The sequence below is a fragment of the Sorex fumeus genome, unplaced genomic scaffold (assembly GCF_029834395.1).
Source record: "Sorex fumeus unplaced genomic scaffold, SorFum_2.1 ptg000030l, whole genome shotgun sequence".
In the NCBI taxonomy this organism is placed as follows: Eukaryota; Metazoa; Chordata; class Mammalia; order Eulipotyphla; family Soricidae; genus Sorex; species Sorex fumeus.
Genome location: NW_026606087.1, coordinates 28,268,603 through 28,286,225, shown reverse-complemented (window position 1 = coordinate 28,286,225; position 17,623 = coordinate 28,268,603). Strand labels below are relative to the sequence as shown.

Here is a 17,623-nt window from a genome sequence, read left to right as displayed (position 1 = left end):
TCACCTATTTTTTGTTTTGTCCAATCATTCGCAAATATTTATTAAGTGTCAGTTAGGTGTTGGACATGGGATAAAATGCATGGGCACAAAAAATAAATAGAATATATCCAAACTGTTTCCTGAGGCACTTATGCTAGAGAATGCGAACATTAGAGCAGCAATTACATATATATTGCTTAAATGAATGTTATTCTATGTATGTAAAATTTTTCACCATCACAATTCAGTACTTTAAAGATACAAACACATGCATGCTACAAAAAGCATAACTGTATGTTTTGGTGTGGGGAGTCATATCAGGCCATACTTGGCAATGCTCAAGGCTTGCTCCTCACTCTGCTCAGGGATCACTACTGGGAGTGTTGGGGGACAAGATGTGATATCAGAGACCAAACCTAAAACAGTGGCATGCAAGGTAAGTACCTTTGCCACTTCATATTCCTCCAATGGAATTATTGCAGCTATTTTGCAAAGTCTGTGGCACTGGCATTGTGGCACTGTCCTCCTGTTGTTCATCAATCTGCTCGAGCGGGCACCAGGAACTCCATTGTGATATTTGTTGTTAATGTGTTTGGCATACGAATACGCCACAGGGAGCTTGCAAGGCTCTGCTGTGCGGGTAGGATACTCTTGGTAGTTTGCCGGGCTCTCCGAGAGGGGAGGAGGAATCAAACCCGGGTCGGTCATGTACAAGGCAAATGCCCTACCTGCTGTGCTATCGCTCCAGCTCTTTGCAAAGTCACTACAAATAAAATATTTTTCAAATATTATGTAGTCTAAAGTGCAAATAAATTTCTTCAGCAAGGTAATGAATATTCGCAGCTATATCCTGAAATGGGTACTTGGAGAATAAAAGTAATGATATTTATTGATAATCTATTTTGTTCCATGTTCTGTTCTAAGTATTTCACATATGTTGTCATTCACCTCTGCCAACAACTATGTGATATGACATTGTCATCCCCATGGTAATTTTGCAAAGGTTAAGGGGCTCTTAACCTCTGCTAATAACATAGCTAATAAATAAAAAACTAGGTCTTGAAACTAATTTTGGACCTGTAACCTATTTTCTTAGCTAGTCCAATGAAATTATGAGTAAACGTTTAAAACAAAAATATCTAAATCATAACATAATAAGAGTAATGATCAATGGATGCATCATTGAAGATAAATTAAATAGTATGAAACAGAATTGGGTACATCTACTTGGAATGAGGGATAAATGTAATTAAGGAAGACTGGGACAAGGAAAACATTAATATGACTTTAACATAGGGAATCATCAAAAGAGAGAGTTAAAAGAGAATAATCCACTGGATCATATGAGAATAGCATGACAAGATGGCAAATTATCAACATTCACTAGGTGCTGATCTTCCTGTTTTAGCATTAGAGAAAAAGCCAGGTTAAATTAAATATAGAAAATGTGAGAATCTAGCTCAGTGGTAGAGCCTTTACTTGCATATGTGAGATTCTGGTTCAGTATATTCAATACCCAGCACCAAATAATAACAAAAAATATCAGCACAAATGAGAATCAAATAATTTATTTTGCATTGATTTAAGGTCAAAAATTCTTTATTTTGGGGTTGGGATATGGCTCATTAAGAGAGAAGAAGCTGGATGAGGAGGAGTAGGAGTAGGAGGAGGAGGAGGAAGAGGAGGAGGAGAAGAAGGACAGAGGAAAAGTATCTGCCATAGAGGCAGAGTATGGGGACAGTGGGAAGGAAACTGGGGGCACTGGTTGCAGGAAATATGCACTGGTGAAGGGATGAGTGTTGAACCATGGTATGACTGAAATTCAAGTCATAAAAGCTTTGTAACTGTATGTCTCATGTGATTCAAAAAACAATTTAAGGAAAGAAAGGGAATAATCAGGATGGTGAATGAAATGGCTGAGCTCATACAATTTCATATTTATTTATTTTTTTATTTTTTAAATATTTTTGAGTTAAACCCAGCAATGCATAGGGGTTACTCCCAGTTCTGCACTCAGGAATTACCCCTGGTGATGCTCAGGAGACCTTACGGGATGCTTGGAATTGAACCCGGGTTGGCCACGTGCAAGGCAAACGCCCTACCCACTGTGCTATTGCTCCATTCCTCATACAACTTTTTGATGAAATCCTAACTTTGAAGAATTACTTTGTATGCCCTTCCATATGTCTTTTTCACTTCTTATAAGTAAATGACAGCTTAATTACCACTTCCCTTCATTATTCCAACTCAGATAAAACTTCCTGAAGAGATATGAAACCTCTTACATTGAAACTTATGCATTGTTTTTGTGTTAATTTACTTCGTTATATTAAAATCAAATGGGTTCTACATTATTATATATCTTAGAGAATCAGTGGGATCAAATGTTTTTATTTTATCTCATTTTTCTACTTTTAAATATAATAATTGTGGTTTAAGGGGTCTTATTGTTAAGTGACATTGTTTACTCCTTATAGAATTTTTTTTTGTTCTTGTTCATTTTGGAGGCCAAACCCAGTCATGCTTAGGGTTCTTCCTCCTCTTCCTCCTCCTCCTCCTCCTCCTCCTCCTCCTCCTCCTCCTCCTCTTCCTCCTCCTCCTCCTCCTCCTCCTCCTCCTCCTCCTCCTCCTCTTCCTCCTCCTCCATGCTTGATTTTGCTCAGGGCTCAGGGAACCTTATGTAGTGCCGGGAATTGAACCCTGGTTTGCTGCCTGCAAGGCAAGCAAGTGTCTTAACTACTGTGCTATCATTCTTCTTCCATGAATACTACTAATAGAATGAAACATAATACGTGAAGGTGTAGGTAGTCATGTGATGACAAGAAGTAAATAATCCTTCTTGTCTCCATCATATGTATGAAACCCATCCCTTCAGCTTTATCATAACTTTTGCATAGCTACCATCTAGCTCCAGGATGTGATCTTTTTTTTTTCCTATTAATTCTTTTTTATTTTTATTTTTTATTTATTTTTTATTAGTGGAACACCATGAGGTACAGTTATAGACTTATAAACTTTTGTGCTTGGGTTTCAGTTATCCAATGATTAAGTACCCATCCCTCCACCAGTGCCCATCCTCTACCACCACGGGTCCCAGCATCCTCCCCCACCCCCCATCCCCCCCGTCCCACCCAGCCTCTGTGGCAGGGCATTCCCCCTTGTTCTCTCTCTCTTCTTTTGGGTACTGTGTTTTGCAAGAGAGGCCTTGAGTGGCAGTCATGTTTGGTCTATAGACTACTTTTAGCATGCTTCTCCCACCCTGGGAGGGTCTCACAACACCCTTTATTTGGTGCTCTTTTCTCTATTTGAGCTTCCTTTTCACCTAGCACATTCCAGGATGTGATCTTGTGCCATCATTAGCTTAGGTCAGCCCTAAATAAAACTTGGTCAGTCATAAATTTGATCATAGATCAGGGTGTTTAATGTGTGATTTTCTTCTTTCCTGGAGTGTAAATATTAATTGAGTCATCATCCTAATCGTGCTGGATTCATTTCTACATTCATTGCTGCCAGCCTTGCTTTGTCTTTCCTGTCTAATAGTATCTCAGTTTTTAATCTATTTCCTTTTGAAGAACAGACAAGGTTATTAAAGGAATTTTTCTTAAAGAATAAAGATGATATTTACAACAAAGATGACTGTAAATCTATAGAGATGTTCAAACTAAAGGGGGAAAAGAACTACGTCAAAAGTGGCCTATATAATAGGCAGTGTCTAGGATGACACAAACATTTGCAGATTTCTGGTGCAATGGGATGAAAGTATCATTTCTAATTTTGAACAAAAGACAAGAAGCTTGCTATCATTTTATCTTTCTCTCTTATGCAGTGCAGATTACATTTTCTTTGACTGCTGGTCTTGTGATTCTTGTGAATACGCAGTTCATGAAGAATAAATATCAGGTGCTGGATGCTTCTTTTTACTCCTGTATTGCTCAGTGTAAAATGTTTATGTGGATTCATCAAAATTTAAGTTACTGCATAAAGTAGTCCTGCTGTGTTTAACACTCCCACTTTCCTTAACATTCTAGATGTAAAACAATTTTGCTATAAAATTAAAAATAACAGAGTTGGAGAGATAGTACAGTGGGCAGGGCACTGCCTTGCATGTGGTCCACACTGGTTTGATCTCCAGCATCCCATATGGTCCCCCCATGCAGCAAAGGAGTACTTTCTGAATGCAGAGTCAGGCTTAGTCTCAGAGCATTGCCAGATGTGGCCCCAAAACCAAGCCCAAACAAAACAAAATGGTTTTTTAAAATCAAAAATAAGCATTCTTCCTCTCTGTAGTGAAAATGAATGTGACATACAAAACCCTTTTAAAGCATATTTTGGTTATTTTTATTAGCAAGAGACTAATTATGATGAAGTTTCTTGTTTTTTTCTCTTCTGAAGAGACCAAATATAGATGGTACTGATGCATTTATTGTTGCTACTGTTATTGCTGAATCTGCCATTAAGCTTTGCCTATGGCCCATCTCCCTTATAATTATGTCTTGTTACAGTTTTAAAGGCACTGTAAGCAGGAATCATTGCCATTATTATTATAAGTATTGTTAATTTTTAATTATTGTCCAAATTTATGGGCTGGAGCGATAGCACATCGGTAGGGCATTTGCCTTGCGCGCAGCCAACCTGGCCAAGCCGGGTTCCAGTCCTCCGCCCCTCTCAGAGAGCCTGGCAAGCTACCGAGAGTATCTTGCCTGCATGGCAAAGCCTGGCGAGCTTCCTGTGACGTATTTGATATGCCAAGCACAGTAACAAGTCTCACAATGTTGCTGGGCCTGCTTGAGCAAAATCGATGAGCAATAGGAGGACAGTGACAATGACAGTCCAAATTTATAATTTTACAAATTGCTTAGTGTTTTTGTGTAAGATTTTACTTTTTGAAGAATCATATTGTGATGACTAGCACTGCATAAGCTGTAATCATGATTAAAATATTTACGGAGAAGTTAAATTCATAAACTAAAGTCACATAAGTGAAGAAAAGTACTAAATCTCAGTAAAATTCTAATATCTGGATTCTTTATTTTGTTTTATTTAAAATTATATTAGTACTATGTGGATCAGAATTGACAAAAATAGTACTGGAGCATCTTGGACACTCTGGTGGTGGTGAAGTCAATAATTTCATATTTCATAACTAGAATATTTGCCACTATATAACCATTTAGCTAAATTATAATTTTAAATCATTATTATTATTAAAGTCACTAATATTTTATGACTCCTATTTAAATTGGAATGTTAGCTTAGAAATAATTTAAAGGTAAAAGGCTTGGCCAAATTCTCCAAAGACACTGTTAGTCCTCCAGGCCTGATTAGCTGAATCCAAGTGCTAATCCTGTAACAAAAGATTACATGAATATGAGATACAGAGAGATGCCATTATATGTAAGGTTGCAAGTGTTCAACTCACAGGAAAGTCATTTCTTTTGCAGTTAGTTAGATGAATGTTGTTTCTAGGTGATATGAGGAATACTGTCCCAATGGATGATGCTTTGATAGAATTAATCAGATGTGTGGTCCATAAATCACCATTTCATCTCCAACTTGTCACAGTCACCATGTTTCAGAAAGAGGTTTCCTGCCTTCTTTCTTTGCTTCTCATTCTTCTCTTACTCCCTTCTCGATTTATTTTCTTTTTTTCTTTAACGCATACTCACAAATTACAAAGTGGCAGCATTATACTAGGGCCCAGTAGGAGGAATATCGAACAAGCTAGTCCCATGCTTTGAAGAATAAATGAGGGTAAGAACGCCTCCATAAAACAGAGAAACCAAGATTACCATGGCACAACTCCTGGGAAGCCAGAACAGCTGTGGGTCTAGGAACTGGTTGGCATTTTAGATCCAGAGATTTGTAGGAACTTGGCTACGGAACAAAGAGTCCATTGCCTAGTCAGTGACAATATACAAACACATCTGCATAATATGTTCTTTGGCACGCATAATGCTACCACTATTTATCAACCTTTTTTTTTCTAGTCCCATTCACTCATTATTTGTATCTCTTCTTTCTCCATGCTTTTTTCACCAAAAATGATTACAAATAGAATAGTAATCTTGAGGAAAAATAGGTAGAAAGGGATCTTACCAGAATTTTAAATGAGGAAAACTGAACTGAATGTTTTTTTTTTAAATATATTCCTTCTGTAATTCAAATTCAATGTCAACTTTTTAAAGATAATTTATTCTTATGGAAGTTTTTTTTTCATTTATTTACTTTTATCAAATCACAGTGAGATAAACAGTTACAAAGTTTTTTCATGATTGGGTTATATCAGTCATATAATGCTCCAAACCTATCCCTTTACCTACGTTCAAAACTGAGTTCCTATTCAAAATAATTGGTTTTAACTATTATTGTCATAAGATCCTTCTCTAGCCTATCTGCCTTTCGCCCCCCAGACATTTTTGTGGTGAGCTTCCATACACTGACCAGTCCTCCTAGCCCCTGTTTTCCCTGACCTTGGATATCAGTCTTTCTGCCTCTTGTCTCTGTCTCTGTCTCTCTTTCTCTTATTGGTGGAATCTATCCCACAATGAAGGAGAAGCAGTCTTTCAGTATCTGTACTTCTCCTTCTGACTCATTTCACTCAGCATGGTTTTCTCCATGTCCATCCATTTGAGAAAATTTCATGACTTCATTTTTCCTAATGCCTGCACTGTATTCCATTGTGACATGCGCCATAATTTCTTTATTCATTCATCTGTTCTCCAGCATTTGAGTTCTTTGATTCTGACTATAGTGCTACAATGAACATAAAAATGCAAATGGTGTTTCTCCTGTGAGTTTTTGGGCCCCCAGATTACATTCCCAGAAGTGGTATTGCCGGGTCAAATGGGAGCTCAGTTTCTAGTTTTTTAAGAAATTTCCATATATATTTTCCAAAAAGGCTGGATCAGTCGGTATTCGCACTAACAATAAATGAGAGTCCCTTTCTCCCCACATCTATGCCAGCACTGGTTGTTCTTGTTCTTTTGGATGTGTGCCAATCTCTGTGGTGTAAGATATCTCATTTTTGTTTGATTTACATCTCACTGATGATTGGTGATGTAGAGCAGTTTTCATGTGCCTTTAGGCTATTTGAATTTCTTCTTTGAGACAGTTTCTGTGTATTTCCTCTCTTCGTTTACTGGTGGAAAAACTAACTTTTAAAAGCTGATCTAGTTATGTTTCAGATGAAGCATGGACTTGAGTGAGCCTGTGATATAGGGTTTAATAGCAAACTTAACTCATACCTCACTGGTCTCTATCCATAAAATAACTTCTCTCAAAAAGGAGCCATTCTAGATATGACATAATATAAGTCCTTTTCTATAGCTTAGTCTAGTCTGCTTGTTTTATTTTATTTTTTAATATTTTTGTTACTCCCAGTGATTTCAGCAGTTACTCCTGACTCTGCACTCAGGGATCCCTCCTGGCAGGGCTTAGTGTACCCTGTGGTGCCCGGATCAAACCTGGGTCAGCTACATGTGAGGCAAGTGCCCTACTTGCAATACTATTGCCATAGCCCATGGTCTCTTTGTTTAAAATGTTGATTGTTTAATCTGGTGTTGAAGATAGGTAGGGAGAAAATCAAAGCAGAGTTTATATTTTAAGCATCTCATTTATACATTTCATTTTTAGAATTCATGAAGATAACGGCGAATTAAAAGTCTGGGAGGCGGGATTGTCAGTGCATAATGAACATAATAAAGCAGTAAAGAGAAGAACCATGATTGAACATAGATGCGTGAGAGAGAAAAGGTATAAACAATGATTTTATGGCAGGCGTGGGCGAGGTTTATGCTTGGAGTACTTAGAGACCTGCCTGGCGGGGGTAAAAATGAGAAAAGAGAGGGGAGGTATCATTCACTGCTACTAAATAGCAATAAATAATTGATCATCTGCTATGTGAAAAGCCCCGATACATATAATATAAAAGAACCTCACTTTAGTCTGATGAACTTGGTTATTGACAATTTGTTCATAATTCTAGTACCAAAACCTGGAACATACAATGGTACTGCTCAGACTATCACTTTTAGTGGCTTAGCAAAAAAGGAGCAGATGGTATCCACATGGATTCTTCCAGGAATAGCACCAGAGAGAGTGAATCAGTGAATTAAGTATGTATGGTTATTGTGCCATGGGGAACATTGATGAAACCACATCTGAGACTGGAACTAATGGCTCCATTTTGGGGGGTGCAATATTCAGAGACCATTTGCATAAATAAAGCAGTTAGTTTTGTAAAAGCTCGGAGTGAATAGATGAGATTTGTGGCATCTTGGACTAAGGAGAAAATGCAAGGATCTTAGAAAGTCAGATCTGGATTTGAATCTTAGCTTATCTCACCTGTTGCTTTGTTTGGGAAATTCATTAACTCATTCTGAGCCTCTGATTACTTACCTGCAGTTAGGGGGAAATTCTACGATTTCTTCTGAAGTTCTAGAAAGAATAAATAGGAAACTCTATATAAAATATTTATCATATTTATCATATTTTCCTGCCACAATCTCTGGGCATTTCCTTGCTCTACAATGCTTACTTTCCATCTTGTAGAAATTAAATGACTTAATGTGTCTGGTCACATTTTCAAATACTAAAGCATAGAGTTAGTGGCCAATATAATATACTTATCATTGGGGCTTTTATTGGTCATCTTTAGACCTAATTTTTTCCCAAGAATGTTTATTGAGACACAAAGTTTTGATTTTGATTTACAATTGTGATTTACAACATTTTTCATAATAAAGTTGTTTCGGTTATACACCATTGTAATCTCAGTCCCACTACCAATGTCCCCTTCCCTCCACCAATATATCCAGATTCCCTCCCATGTTCCAACCTGTCCCCTTGGCAGGCATATAGCAAACTTATTTCATATTATTTGGTCCAATAAAATTTAAAAGGAATGACAAATACAAGTATCAGAAAAAAATCAATAAAAGTCAATTTGTGATGATGAATTGTGATATGTTTTTAACCTTTCTTATTCTAGTAGAGGACAACTAAAAGCACCATTAGTGAGTGCCATACTCAATGCCACCTGTCATATTTATTTATTTATTTATTTTAAATTTTATCGAATCACCGTGAGAAAGTTACAGGCTTTACATTCACATAATGATCAAACATCCATCCCCCCACCAGTGCACATTCCCCACCACCAATCTCCCCAGTATAACCCCTTTCCACCTGCCTCCATGACAGACAGCATTACCCATTCTCTCTCTCTCTCTCTCTCTCTCTCTCTCTCTCTCTCTCTCTCTCTCTCTCTCTCTCTCTCTCCTTTTGGGCATTATGGTTTGCAATACAGACACTGAGAGGTCATCATGTTTGGTCCATTATCTACTTTCAGCACACATCTCCCATCCCGACTGATTCCTCTAGCCATCATTTTCTTAGTGATCCCTTCTCTATTCCAGCTGCCTTCTTCCCTTTGCTCATGAGGCAGGCTTCCAGCTATGGGGCAATCTTCCTGGCCCTTGTATCTACTGTCCTTGGATGTCAGTCTAACCTGTTTAGACCTAATTTTGCCTATTCAAATCATTTCAATTTTTTATGCAAAGTGCAAAAGTCTATGTGAGAGGGATGCAGCATGAAGGTATGAAAATTCATTATAACTAACAGTTTGAACAAGTTTTATGTTTTTTAACTGGCTTAAATTCTTGATAAAATGTATAAAGTCAAGAGAACTCCATGGTTTCAGGTCTGTACATTTTGTGCCTCAATTAGAATACCCCAACATTCCCCCCCACTAAGGATAAGGAAGTTCCCAACTCAGCATAACTGACATCTTTAGAATTTCATCTTTTTCCTGCAAAATATTATGCTATCTTGCATTTAAATACGGGGTTTAGGAGACATGTTAATATTTCAATCACAAAGGGATAAGAGACTAATGAAAGATTTTTTTAGATATTACTGAGACCATTTAAATTAGCTAGCACATACTTCTGAATACTTACTAAATCTTCACAGGGGGAGGACTGTGTGTATTTCAGTTTAGAATTACCTTCTATGTAAGCCAGAAAGTACACAGGTAACTATTGCCCTGGACATGGAAAAAATGGGTTAGTCTACTGCCAGTACCACATATGGTTCCCTAAGCACCAGGTATGATCCCTGAGCACAGAGCCAGGGGTAAGCTAGATATGTTAGTTATGTTCCCTAACAAAACAACAGTCATCTACTATGGAGTCGGACTTCCAGTTGATTCCTGTTCTTGCTATTTTCAGCTAAATACATGACTTTGATAAAGTCCTTCAAGATCTCCAAGACTCACATTTCTTATCTGTATAATAAAGATAATGCTATCTTATTATTCAGATAGCTGAGGGCAAACCAAACCTGAATTTTTAAATTTTCTTTTTGTTTTCTGACTTAAACATGTGGAAAGCTAGGGAGGCATTTGTGCATTTTGTTAAGTGCTAGGAAGAGAGGTCAGGGCATTAGGTTTTTTTTAGATTTGCTTCTTTAAGAGATCTTGCCTTACCATTTTATCCATTTACTTAGAATTTCTGGGAATTACAGGGTATGAAGTAATTCATGACTGAGCTTCAGGCATACAATGTCCCAGTATCAATCTGTTCATGAATATTACCTTAGATTTTTATCTCCAGTTAAACGTTGGCTGGCCAAGCCTTGGCTACTCACACTGCTTACTCACCCAACCCATGAATCTTAGCATTTTGCTATCTTTACCTCTTGAAGGAGTCAGGGGAGGTACCCTACGCCACTGTAGACCAGAATCACTTGGTAATACTTTTGCTCATACCTCAAAACTTGGTTGGTTTTAAACTGTACACCCCATGGATAGGGAGCATTAAAAAGAAGAAATTCCAGAAAAGTAAAAAAAATCCACAGATTTATGTAATTTTTAAAAACATAAATAATTTAAAAGTTATATCTATCTAGCACTTCTTTTCACTCCGCATGTGTTATTTCTCCAGCTAACTCCTTCAGAAATAGGTTAACTGGAAAATAACTTTGTCCCACTTTTAAGTGGGGTTTCTTAAAGAGATAAGGGACCTAGAAACCCTTGGGGAATTGAGAAATTGATTTTGAGTCAGGCTAGTGAGAAATTTCTCTTCAGTTTATAAAAGAGAAACCGACAGCTTTCATGACAAAAAAGAATTACTGCATTTTTAGACCAATATCCTAGGACAATCTCAAAAGAAGGAACAAGAGAATGATAATATTTATTGACATGGCATAGGAGGATGTGTGTTTGATACCTAATTCTAAGTGTATTAAGTGGTATACTATTATACTTGTTATTCTGGATAAGTTGCCAAACCACTTTGAGTACCCCCTTCTTGCTTGATTTTTTTTTGTTATATTTATTTATTGAATCACTGTGGGAAATGTTACAAAGCTTTCAAGATTAAGTCTCGGTCATGCAATGATCAAACACCTTTCCCTTCACCAGTACTTATTTTTCACCACCAAGAACCCCAGTGTAACCTCCTCCCACCCCTCCCTTGCTTGCTTTTTTAAGATGGAAACAAAAATGTTTTTCATAGAGCATTTTCAGAAGTAAATGCATATATTTGCCTTATTTCTCACAACTATTGAAAAATATTCATTCAATAAATGCTTTATACTTTACTATTTTTAATTCTTGTCTTTCATTTTAATACTAAATAGTTGTGAGATCTGGGATATGCCATTTTTTCTCTGATTCCATTTTCATACTTGTAAGTTTTTTTAATTTGTGAATGTACCAATTTTGAAATTTTATAATAAATAACATTTTTATTTCCTATTCTGTTGTTTTATCATTCAAGAACAGATTGCTTTAATCATACATTTACCAAAAGTTTCCTTTGGAGATTGTTTTTAAAATATTTTACTTCACTAATAATGGGTGTCTGCACTTTTAGCCTCTCCCTAGATCATCTTTGCCTTAAATCCTGTTACATGATATATTAGGAGAAGAAAGGACCGTCTGGCAGTGGCTATGATCAACATGGGTAGAATCATCTTGACTTCCAGCTTCCCTCTGAGTTGCTTATGAGTAGTTTATATTAGAACAAATTTAGTAAAGTCTGATTCTATTCTGAGAGCACAAATGCTGAGAATAAGAGACATACTCTGTGTTTGAAGATGGTCTGCTTATCACCTGTATTACATTAGGAAGTTATTCAGTCTGTGTCTTCACCTGTACATTGAGATTAATAGTTTGTTTCATTCAGATAACTGAAGATTAAATAAATTAATTGACATAGATAAGTGTTACATATCTATTATTATCTACATATCTATCTACATCTCTTATTATCTACCCCATATATGGTATCAGGTATCTGAGTACCACTGAGTCATGGAACCAAGAGACTCCAGGTCAGTGTAGGCTCTGGGGGAATCCAACAAAGAGTAATATGCCCAAACATAGGAATTTTCTTGGATTGAGCGGGAGAAAGGAAAGGTTTCAGTCTCTTCACAGAACCAGAAAGCAGTGCAGGAAACTTCACTACAAGTTACACTCTCCATACACATCCATGATACATTTTCAGTTCCAGAATAGGCAAACATGATGGAGGGTTAGAGGGGAAAAATCTAAAACAAAGAGGGGAAAAATCTAAAACAAAAAGTCATCCTTGAGATATTATATCAGTTCTTAATGTGTGTCTCATTTAAGAACTTATTGGACTTATGGTTGTAAGCTCAATATTTTTACCTGCCTGGTCTAGATTAAGACATGGTTTGACTGGGGCTCACTCTGACAAATTCCCTTTGGGTACTCTCCAAAGTAATGTGGCAGTTAATATCTTAAGAATTCAAGCTGAGTCAACCAATATTTACTTTGAACTTCTAAATTCTTCAATTCTTCTAATGGCATCAGGTACATATACAAAAGGATACATTTTAATTTTTTCATTGCCTTTCAAGTTGTCATGCCTTATCGTATATAAGTCATTTATAGGACCTGTGTTCCTCAGTAGCCTTGCCCTTTCATGCTGATGAGACAAACTATAGGTTCTAAGCTCTCCAAGCAGATCACTTGATATTCTTGCCACATTTTACCTTGACTTACTAGCACTCACCTGTCTTCCATATTCATAGCTCTTGGGTGCGTGAAATTCCTTCACAAACCTTTGCCTCATCGGCATCACTATCCAGCTATTGCATGTCTGTTATCCACTATGACAGTTTCTCTCTTATTTCATTTTACTTCCTGAGAGTGTAGGTATAGTCTGGGTTCAATTTTTGACATCCCACTGGTTATCTTGTACTTCAGACCAAAGCTTGTCAGACCATATTTTTGACTGAATTAATGAATCAAATAGTTTACCTGAGGAGGTTCCTCAGTAAGTTGATCCAGTGACTACCTGCCCATGTTTGTCAGAAATATTTCCCATATGGGACACTTTAAAAATGTCAAGAAATAATCATATCAGTCATAATTTATGGATTTATGAATTCTTCTGAATTTCTCCCACCTTTATTCATTACATATCAACTGTATAAACAAAGTTATTGAGGTAATAGAGAAGTAGTTGATTTCATGTGTGAAGTCTTGAGTTTGATCCACGGCACGGTCTCCCCACAGCAAAAGTATTTAGGGGCAGGTGACATAGAACAGTGAGAGGGCACTTGTATTGCATGTGCCCCACGTTCAATTGCTAGTGTCCCATGTAGTCCTTGACCTCTACCAGAAGTGATTCCTTTGTGCAGAGTCAGGAGTAAGACCTGAGTGATGCCTGGTGTTTCTGATCCCACCCAGCCTCCCATCCCAAAGAAGAAAAATATTTAACTAGGAAGTAATTCATGAATAACTCAATGTAATAATTTAAACTTTCATCAACCTTCTCTGTATCTTGCTTTTTTATTATTGGAATCATCCTTGCATCTCACTGCAACTTTAATTGTTCTACATGAAGAATGCAATATAAAAGTCAAATCATTTGTATGTCATAGTTTGGGTAATTAAGTAAGAGATTTTCTTCTTGTCTTGTATTTCAAAATTTCTTGTCTAGATTTATAAATTTGTAGACAAACCCTGAAAGTTGCTTATTAAAGAAAATTTCTATTCTTTTAAACCCCTTTCTACAGCATTGGAAATGTTTTAAAATGACATGAGAATCTTCTTAGAGTTCAAATCTAAGTAATTCGTTTGACTTAGAGATTCAATTATTATCCAGTATGAAGAAAGAAGGTGTGAAATGTGGAATTATAGTTTCAGTGCATCTAGAGAATTGCTTTTAAGACTCAGAAACCACATTTTATCCAATTAAGAATGGATTCACATGATTCCAAAAATGAGAGAAGAAACTGGAGCTAGGGCAGGCCAAAAGATCTAAAACTACTGTTCTGGAAGAAGAGCATACCCAGGAACCATACATAGAGTTCTAGTGCATTCCATATCACTACCACTTGGGAATCTTTTTCCCTGCCTATTTGAGGAAACTTCTGCAAAAAAACAGTTTGGGAGGAAGATCTGTGACTTTGGAGCATGGGATGTTTTCTGGAATCAGATGCAGCGGCATAGAGGGGTAGTGGGCTATTCACAAGGGTGTGCTACGTCATCTCCTGAGCACTGGTGTCAGGGAAGTGCCAGTATCAAGGTATATGCCTGGTGTGTGTGTTTATGATGTGTATATTCACAAGATTCCCTATATGCATTTGGCATAAAGTTTCAATGACTTCTATAGTAGGTATTAATTGCAGTTTCTGGATTCATTATGGGACCCAGAAAGACAATTTGTTTTTCAGATAATATAGATTGTTCTTTGAGGTTCACAATCTCTATGTTTTGCAGTCATGAAAAATATTATTATTTTACAAAAATTGGACTGTAAAATTTAGGTATGCCTTTATTTTTAAATTTTAACATTAGACTACTTCACTTTTCTAAAATGACTTGCTGTTTTCCCTAATCAAAGGAAATATGGAAAGTATTTTTGATTTTATAACAAAGGGCAAAATTGATAAAATGTTCTCAATGTTTATTTTACAGAAACATTTCTAAGGATAGCCAGGGAGGGAAAATGGGTTTGTCAAACTTCTTCCCTGATAACTCGTTTTTATAGTACTTCTCTAATCATTCTTTTTTAGTATACATTAGTGCTATTTTAGGCCCTTATGTGTTATTTTTTATGACTTGGTAGGTTTATATTTTGGTTCTGATAACACCAAAAGTTTTCCTTGTAAGTTACTAGTAATTATTTTTTCACATTATGTCATAACAGCTTATGAAACACTTTATAGGAATATTCTGCTTTTAGATTGTAAGAGAAACATGCAATTCTTACTGGTAAAAGATAGAAGGTGATGAGAGATATTGGCAGAGTCTTGGTAATGTAAGAGGTATGTCTTATCTTAGAATTGCTCTCTAAAACTTTCAAAGAAGTAAGTAGTAGTTAGCATTTCACTTTCATCTATTCAGTGTAAATACATTTAGCCTGTACCTATAGTGTTGCTTGGACTTCTCTGGCTATTCAAGTACTATAAAAAATTATCAAATCAGTGAAATTTCATATAAATGAAAAGAATAATACCAACATAAGCTTACTAAATAATATAATGCCATTTTTAGGAAATAAGTTAATGTATAAAATTTATCTCCAGAGTATATTAATGCAACCTATAAGAAGAAAGATAAAAATAAGATGTGCTGAAAACCCCATGTCAATTTGCCACATGCTTACTGATCAATTTTGACTAGAAAATAGGGGTTAAACAAGTGTTAGATTAAATACTCAGAAAATTTTCTGTGTAGTCAAAGAGACAAGGTGCAAATGCATTTTAGAGTTCTTGGTAACATTAGAAAGCCTAAAATAGCACTATCAAAACAAATACCAAAAGACAAAAGACAAATACCAAAAACAAAAACAACATTAAAGACAGGTATTCTCAGAAAACTTTCAAAATCTTATATGCAAGAAGTAAATCTTGCCTTTATGAAGGGGCTTTGATTTGCCTAAAATAGATTCATGTGACTCTACTAGACCTCTACAATTATATCAGAACTCTTGTCATAAAGTCATGTAGATTCTGGAATCACAGAACACTGTACTGAAGGAAAAACAGATTTTGAAAGAAGAAAAGAAAAGATTAATGTCTTTTTTCAGCTATAATTTTTCCCAAAGCCTACCTCTACTATTATATTTACTAGTGACAACATAGCAAAAGCACTAGATAGTCATTCATTAACATCTTATTCTGAATTAGATCTTGAATACATTCGGGTCCATTAACATTGCTTACGTATCTGGGATATAAAAAATTCCCAAACCACCACCTATACGGAGATGTCCAACAACACATTTCTCAAAGTGTATATCTGTCATTATGGAATGCATAACTGTCATTCATTTTAAGGAACATTGGTAATAACATATGTAGTTTAATATATTTATATTTTACAAAGCACACTCAGATATATCACCTCATTTATTTTTCAAACAACCTTTTGTGACGGTGATTACTTTTGTTCTTTATCATAGAACAAAAAGGAAGCAAATAAATTTAGAGAGCTTGCTTCATAACTTAATGCTAATTTATTGAGCCCCCAAATCATGAAATAAATCAAACTGTTATTAAACAAAATTATGCCCAGCTATCAAATATCATGTTTTTCTCCATGCAGCAGATGTAGCACTGTCCTCCTGTTGTTCGTGGATTTGCTCGAACGGGCCCATTAATGTCTCCATTGTGACACTTACTACTGTGTTTGGCATATCGAATATGTCACGGGTAGCTTGCCAGGCTCTGCCATGAGGGCGAGATACTCTCGGTAGCTTGTTGGGCTCTCTGAGAGGGGGAATTGAACCCGGCTTGGCTGGGCTGACTGCGCGCAAGACAAACGCCCTACCACTGTGCTATCGCAGATGAATCTTAATAAACACTATTTCATTTGAGAGGTTCGACATGAACTGTTTCTGCAAAGTTAAACTTCTCACAGGAACTTCTACCTAAAAGTTAACAGATACACCATGAGCAACTAGATGACTCACTATGTAGAAATTCAGATTGTTTGTAATGCATTGAGTTTAACTAAATATGGAATTTTACCTATAGACTGTGCTGTGTTTTATAAAGACAGGAGTTATTGCTCAGTAGGCTGAAGCAAACGCTTTGCATTCAGGAGGCCCAAGTTTTATTCCTGGTACGGCATGGTCCACTGAACACTGCTGGGAGCAACCTTTGAGTATAAGAGCAAGCAGTAGGCCACATGTGGCCCCCAAACAAATAAATAAAAAATTACCAGGTGGATATTTGTGTTATAATTTGGTTAGGGTTTCACAGACCATAAAAGATGTTAAAAGGTTGTTAATTCTGTTAACTCCAGTGGCGAAGCTAATTAAAAGTTCCAAAAGTTGAGTAAATAGCCAAAACCACTCTGTATGTAATATAGAATAACAGTCAATTAATCATGAGTGCATTTTCTCTAAATGAAATTTGTAGTTTAAAAAGAAGTCTAAAATCCCTTTGAGGAGTTGATATAAAAATTCTAGAAACTAGAGAGTAAAGATAGGTCTACTCAATATTCATAAACTCAGATTGGTTGATGCAAATGGAAATTGCAATCTCTTATTTTCTAATGACTTTGCTTGTAGCACCCGTGTATCTGTTTTTACATGGATTTTTACTCACCTTAAAAGGGAATGAATTTTTAAAAGCCATTTTAGCATACTCAGAATGATTT

General features: G+C 36.3%; 1 protein-coding gene across 21 annotated transcripts in view; it reads left to right on the top strand.

Annotated features, from left to right (window-relative positions):
* DLG2 (discs large MAGUK scaffold protein 2) overlaps window positions 1-17,623 on the top strand; it is a 1,600,462-nt gene that overhangs the window by 702,588 nt on the left and 880,251 nt on the right. The window lies entirely within an intron of this gene.